At 38.4% G+C, this 7,500-nt stretch overlaps 2 non-coding genes across 2 annotated transcripts; both read right to left on the reverse strand.

The window, feature by feature from the left end:
- Nucleotides 1–3,301: 3,301 nt before the first annotated feature.
- On the reverse strand, nucleotides 3,302–3,374 carry Trnak-uuu (transfer RNA lysine (anticodon UUU)). Its single transcript has one exon. It is a non-coding gene; the product is annotated as a tRNA-Lys (tRNA).
- Nucleotides 3,375–4,578: 1,204 nt separating this feature from the next.
- On the reverse strand, nucleotides 4,579–4,651 carry Trnak-uuu (transfer RNA lysine (anticodon UUU)). The gene has a single exon. It is a non-coding gene; the product is annotated as a tRNA-Lys (tRNA).
- Nucleotides 4,652–7,500: the final 2,849 nt, after the last annotated feature.

The following is a 7,500-nucleotide window of genomic DNA, read 5'->3' on the forward strand; positions in this document are numbered from 1 at the left end:
AGGCCCTTTGGCTCACAGGTTCTCACACGTTCGTACGACGAAAAAAATCTGTCCTTGCGTAATATGTAGCTCTAACAGTGCACGATATTGTTTTGGTATTGTCTATCATTGTAGTGCCATGGTAGAAGCCTTGGGTAAATAGCCTGAGAAGACATGTGGTTACTAGCAAAGTACTGAACCCAGAAGAAAGATTGAAGAAAATAAATGGGAAGTGAGAAACATTGGCTTCTGGGCTGACATGTTGATAAACTTCTTTTCACCACAAGTTTAAGCGTGCCCTCTGAGCATCTGACAGCTTTGTAATACTAAAGTTTACTAAATGATTGCAAGTTCGAATGAGGTTTAACACTACTGTGAAGTTTTTCTACCCAATTATTCCATCAGGGATCAACCCTAGTTTTGGAATTGAGCCCACACAAGGACAGAGAAAAACTCTGACCAGGGTTCTCCCGCCCTGTCCGGCGGGATTAGTGTCTGGATGGGTGACCAAAAGCATATACGCCTTCGTAAAACAGAAGCATTGGACCGAAAATACTATTAACGCTAACAAATGCGAACTTAGCAAGGTACAGATTTTGTTAGCTTGCTTTATACAAAAACAAATATTGATGCAAAAGTAAATAAATATTGATACACAGTTTTTAGAAAGAGCAGAAGGAAGTTTCCAGGACGGTCGCTCGAGAATAACATATTTACGACATGAAAACAACATTAATTTTGAACCGTGAATATAGAATATAAACAGTTACGATCAGCGACAAACATTTTGGGAGATTTTTGCTACGTTCAATTTTGTTATTGTAGGTTTTGGCTGTACAAATAAATCGCAAAATCGAAAGTGACATCGCCGGAATTCAGCGGGCGCCGTTATTACTAGTAAGTTACCGCGGCATGTTTTCTTGCCAAACAGTGAAGCATCTGTGTCAAATGATGGCAAGATACCAGGTTTTCGTAAGTTTCTTTTTCTGTCAAGTGTTATAAAGTTTGACAATAAATGAACGAATTCAAAACAAAGATCACAATCGACCACCATTGTTTCTGCAAAGTCAAAAATTAACTCTCCAAGACGAGGTTATTTATCACCAGGTAATTCCATCATTTTGGAAATAGCAGCTACTTTATTATTCACCGGCGTCACAATTTTTTGCTGATTTTGGGGCTCATTTTGTTGAAACTCAAGCACGCGTCCAACAGACCTGTTTATTTCCATGAAACCTTTCCTGCATACAGAGTTATACTAAAAATATCACGTTTCAACCTTAAGCTCGAAAATTCAATACACAACATGATATTATAATTCACAAAGGCAGAAAATATCACAGAATCCTTTTCCAGCAAAACATTTTATTGAAACAAACAACATAAGATGCACTTAAACGCCATGCGCGTTGCAATGACTTTCCATTGCTGGTTAACGAGAATAACAAACTCACGAGGCAGAATGTATATTTATTTTAATTAAGTTAACACAACCCAAAAACGCTAACCTCATTTTGACACGAAAATGCTTTACTATTGCTACAAAAACTATCCAGTTAAGCTCGCATATTATAAAACATGATGAATTCTTTAAGGCCACCTTTTCCAGTGAACAATTTGAGGCGAAAACCTCTTCCTATTTCATTGCGTGCGTGAGGACAAGAAACTCAACCGTGTCAAATTACCATATACTTCAGGTTCCAACTCTTTCCTGAAGAACATTGTCCTTGAATAACGAGAAAATGCTTTACTATTGCCATCAAAACTATCCAGCACACATATCATAAAACATGATGAATTCATAAAGGCCACCTTTTCCAGCGAACAATTTTTTGAAAGAAACAACATAGTTGCTATTATTGCCTGCGTGAAGAGAAAAAACTCAATCGTGTCAAATATGCGCAATATTACAACAAACTAAAATTACAGGATCAAACCGTTTCCATGAAGAACCTTTTCCTTGAATAATAAAGCACAAAATAGACGACAAGCTTTCTTTCAAATAATTCTTGGCTGTCACATTTCCAATTTTTTTTACCTGAAGACTGTGCAGAGTTGATCACAGATCCACTTAAGGAGTTCGCTTCGTTCTCTGTCTTTGTTGAACCCATAAGTTAGCAGAGAATTTTCCCATTTGGTTTCAGTGTTCTACATAACAGCACACTTGGTAAATATTATTTTAGAAATGCAGCTCACTTTGATTTCTGCTCGACGGGCGACAGATTGTTGTCGAAGTCCATTACTCGTCGCTTTTGAGATTCCAGGTGTTGGTTCACCGCCTGCCTGGTTTATCCAACTGACTTTCCATTATTGAGCTCCATAAGGGTATATTTTGTTTAAGGATCCACTAAAACGCCATTCGCGTTACATGACTTTCGACGCCATTTCAGGCTAAGTCAATGATTCTACTGTGTCCACCAGAGAAATCTACGCAGTTCCACTACCCTCTCGATCCTAAGAAAATACGCGCAGAAGGCTCTATGCACAAAGATACTACTTACCAGGGGAGTGACAGGCAAGACTTTTACCGACACGGAAGAAAAAAAAAAATAATAACACCGAACAAATGCCATCCATTTTTAGACTGGGATTGCCATACGGCAACCCAGTAATTATGAATCGCGAACTGAAGGTACAGGGTAAAGGATTATACAGACCAATATTAGGGGACTAGCCTTCGTTAAAAGCTGCGTGGTAGCGCTTTCGATTTTTTCCATACATTTGTCTGTAATTGTTACTAAAAGTTCGCCGGAAAAAATTACAGACAAATCTATGGAGATATTGAAAACGCTGCCGGGCATCTTCAGTAGGGGTTAGTGCCTAAAATTTGGTCTGTATAACCTTTTGCCCTGTACCTTCAGTTCTAAATTCATAATTTTTTCAGAACCAGGTAGCGTTTAGCGAAAATTACTTGACATCGGATCCCCATATAAACACTACAAATTCTTTACGCTTTGCCTACCCGTCAAAATGGCGGTCAAAACCGTGATAAGGCCTAATACATACGGAAGCCAAACGTATGCGACCTAAAGGCAAACTGACCGTATGCTGCGACAGAAAGGGCAAACTGCAGACAATAGACTTTTGTAACTTATGTCACCCGTATGTATTTGATTTGCAACAAGTGCATTAAAATTCAGTTTTTGACTACTCGTAACAGGGTTGTCAACAATATAATTAGCTGAGTATTTTCTTTTAGTCTCACTTTTTTGTTCACCAAACCATTTTTAACACAACAAAAATGAAATCAAAAAGAGCATGAAGGAAATACTCACAAGTCTATTACTGCTTTCTTTACTAGACCAAGCTAATCTAATTCATTTGCCCGATATGAGACTTGAACCCATGACCCTCAGATTAAAAGCCTAATGCTTTACCGACTGAGCTAACCGGACCCGTGTCTTTGTTCACTCAGGGCGCGTTCGATTGACCCTATTCCGGAATAAGAATACGTGGAGTGATGATTAAAACGGTATGTTTGGCGCGTTTCGAAGCAGCAAGGTTAATAAAAATATGTTTAAAATAGCATTTTAGCAGATGTTTGACAATTTTAGTGTGAATGTCCGTAAAAACGAAGGATTCCTAACTTATATCCCATGTATTCCTATTCCGGAATATGGTCAATCGAAAGCACCCTTAGTCAGAGCCCTCAACTACATCCACAAATTCATACCGTTTAACACGAATTTTGATTATTATCCTCATTCGTATAATTAAGTGACTATTTTCTTTTAGTGTCAGTCTTGTTTACAAACCATTTTTAACACAACTAAAATGAAATCAAAAAGAAAGTGAAAGGAATAATGCCAAATGCACTACCGCTTTCCTTAAACGTCTTTAACCGATAGGGAAGATAAACCACTATGATTTGATTAAATAATTCGTTTAGTCTGAAGTTAAAAATCTAAAATTAAAGGTACTAAAATTGAAATTTCGCATGACTACCCTAAAGAAATCGAAGCGATTCATACGAAATTGTACCCTGTGCTAAAAAGGCGAAGCAAGAAAAACAATCAGCTTTCTTCAAGGTGGACAAATAAATCATCAACGGTCAAGTGTATAATAGATTGAAACTGAAAATCTTCCTTATTATGGTTTAATTATGAGTAGCGCATAAGCTTTAGTACATGCATATGGAGGGCTGCTGGGTCTAAATGCACGTCAGACAAATAATTTGTGTATTTATGTTATTTGTTTATTTAGGACACTTTTTTGTATTTTCTTATTCTTTGATTACTTATGCATGTCGCATTATAGCTGTTTATAGTAAGAATATGAATATAATTAGCATCTGTAATCGTATTATTTTGTCAGTAGTGTATAAATTGGTATCGCAAGTTTAATAAGTAATCATACTGTTTTGTAGAGTAAGTATTGCAATTGTATTATTGTAAATAGCACCTGTAATTGTAATTGTAATTGCATTGTATTGTATGTAGGCTATGTAGTGCGTAAGTTATTCAATTGTTAAATAGTTTTGATGGTAATGTAATAGATTTTAGTAGTTGTAAACTGTGTAAGTAGATGTACCAGTGTTGTAGGTAGTATGAATCACAATAAAAAAAAAGGAAAAAAAAAGGAACCATGATTTCATTTGTTTGCCCGATATGGGACTTGAACCCATGACCCCCAGATTAAATGTCTGATGCTCTACCGACTGAGCTAACCGGGCTCATGTCTTGAGTTAGTGAGTCAGAGCACTCTAATACATTCACAAGGTGTTCTTTTGGTTCTTCTTTCCTACTTATGCACCAGAATCCAACTTTTGAAATCTTTGTTCAGGGGCGGATCCAGGAATTTTTGATAGGGGGGTCCAGACCTTGACTCAGAAAAACACTACAGAAACTTTTTTCAGATTAGTGGCGAAATAGAATGGCTCTCCATCAAAAAACAAGTCAACCAGTTGAGTAATAATAGGCGATCCTGCAGATGCGAGAATTTTAGACTCGAACAAGTAGTAAGAAAAAAAAAAATCGGTTAGGGAAGGGGGGGTCCGGACCCCCCCGACCCTCCCCCTGGATCCGCCACTATTGTTTTAAGGAGCTATTTTCGCTCTGTAGTCGGATGCGTTTTCATGCTGTCACCCGGGGATGCAATGGTCTCATTTGTATACGATTCACTGGCATCAGACTTTAGTTTTGCAATTTCATAGGCGCAAACCTCTCTTACTTTGGCCTCAATAAATAAAAATATATCATGATCTGCGTCTTAACTGATTTTTCTCTCATTTGCGAATCTTTGCTGTCTGACTTGCTGTCTTTAGGCTCGTTTACACAGAGCGATTTTATCGCGCGACAAGAGCTGCGTTCGAACGGCGATTTTACGGCGACAGCAAATCGCGCGTGTGAATAGCCGGCGATTTCACTGCGATTTGTAGCGCGACAGATCGCAGCCTTGTCGCCGCAAATTCGAACATGCTCGAAGTTTAGTACAACTTTGCTGCGATTTTATCGCAACTCTTGTCGCACAATAAAATCGCTCTGTGTAAACGAGCCTTTTGGTGATTGCTTGGAAGACATGTTCACTGAGATGTCAGATGTGCACCTCTTCAGTCCTCGTTTGTCCAACTTAGCCTTCAGTGTTTCAGTTTTCAGAATAAGATTTCTTTACCGTCAAGACGTATCAAATCAGGATCGAAATTAACCTCTGCCACGGCCAGATCGCTGTCTTTAACTAGTTCTTCGGCGTCATCTTCAGCTTCTTCGCACGCATTGGGAGTTTCGATGGGTCCCAAACTTTGATTTATTTTCTGTCCGCACGCTCCTTGAGAGACGAATTTTATTATTATCCTCGTTCATATAATTAGCTGAGTATTTTCTTTTAGTCTTACTTTTGTTCACGAATTCATTTTTTCGGAGAATGAGACGAAATAGTCTCCAGATGTCCGAGGGGCACCCAACGAGAACATAGTTCAAAACCACTTAACCATGGCATTGTTCAACGTATTTTAGTATTTAAACGGTAGATATAGGCATTTTTCATCTGTTCGGATTTCCTAGGTGAATGTCTAGTGATCCGAAAATTATAGGGATCAAAACTTACCTTTTCGAAAATTTCAGCCAGAAAAAAGGCTCCCGAAAATTCTAGGTGACCTTTTCAGGGTAAAAATCCGTTGGAAATGGGCAATTATACCAAATGTTCCGAAAATTCTAGATCTCAAATCTTCTTTCGAGCAGATATTTTCCGAAAATTGACGTTGGGTACCCCTGCGATGTTCCGTTACTTCACTAGTTTAATGACTCACGGTTTCAACTCACAAAAAATCCTATGGCTCACAATTACAATTAAGCGGACAAAGGCATCGTCCCTCTTAGCTCAGTAGGTAAAGCATCAGAGTTTTAATATGAGGGTCATGGGTTCAAGTCCCATACCCTGCAAATGAATGGGGTCATCCTGGTCCAATTTCCATTTCCGTTCAAAGAAAGCAGTAGGAGATAGTAAGATAATGGTTTGACATCGACTAATTTTTGTGATGTTTCGTGCAAGACATTTCGGCTGGTGCTTAAGCCTTCATCAGTTGCAATATAACGGTAGCACGCGTGAGTGAAATAACAATAGCACGTCGAGCGCGCGCTGATGAAAATCCGCGTGCAGTTTCTTGAAAACCTAGCGCGAGACTTACGCGCATGCCAGAGACTTGTAGACCTCTGGTATGGCGATGTGGTCATTTCCAGATTGCGGATACTTTATTGAGTACCAGGCTTCCAAGAAAAGTCACTCGTGGTACTTAGCCTCATGTCCAACAACTCTGACACTTCCAAAATCCAAAATGTCAGCTCCTGACTACCACTACTCTATTTTTAAACGCATTGAGTCAACGAATGGCGCAGATATTATGATGATGGCCAGAGAACTTGAACGGAAAACCACAGCCCTCGCAAGGTACAAAAAACATTTGACTTTTAATCATACGTCTAAAAGAGAGAACATTCTACCTCCGAGCCTGAAGTTCACTCCGCCTATCAGAAGTAAAGCACCAGAACATATGCAATTTACAGACGAAGATACAAGAGCTCATGCAAAACCTTGAAGACCACCTATCTCGTGAGGATATGCTCGCTGTTGCGGACAGTTTATAACTCCTTTTGTACGCGAATTATTATTATTATTATTATTATTATTATTATTATTATTATTATTATTATTATTATTTTTTATGTCATATTCTTTTTAACTCAAGTAACACTACCTCGTTAGTGAGCAGAATCATTTTAGTGTGAGGAGTTTTCTTGTTATTCCCCAACGGGCCAATTAGTAAAACTATATTAGGACCGAAAATTTTGTTAAATCGTTTTTTCGTTCTGTTTAACCGAGTACTCTTTTTTCCTGTCTTGTTGCGCACATTAGGTAAGCCTTGTCATTTGTTAAATAATCTTTTTAGTTTACGTTTTACGTAGTTACACTCCTAACTTATATTACTGTATTTCTTTCTTTTCGTAACAAACCTCGCATTGCCCCCGCTTTCTTGTCGGCAGAGGCGTGTGTTCCAATTAAAGCAAAGTTGTTTTTTTTTTATGTCGA

This window comes from Montipora foliosa, chromosome 1, assembly GCF_036669935.1.
Source record: "Montipora foliosa isolate CH-2021 chromosome 1, ASM3666993v2, whole genome shotgun sequence".
In the NCBI taxonomy this organism is placed as follows: domain Eukaryota; kingdom Metazoa; phylum Cnidaria; class Anthozoa; order Scleractinia; family Acroporidae; genus Montipora; species Montipora foliosa.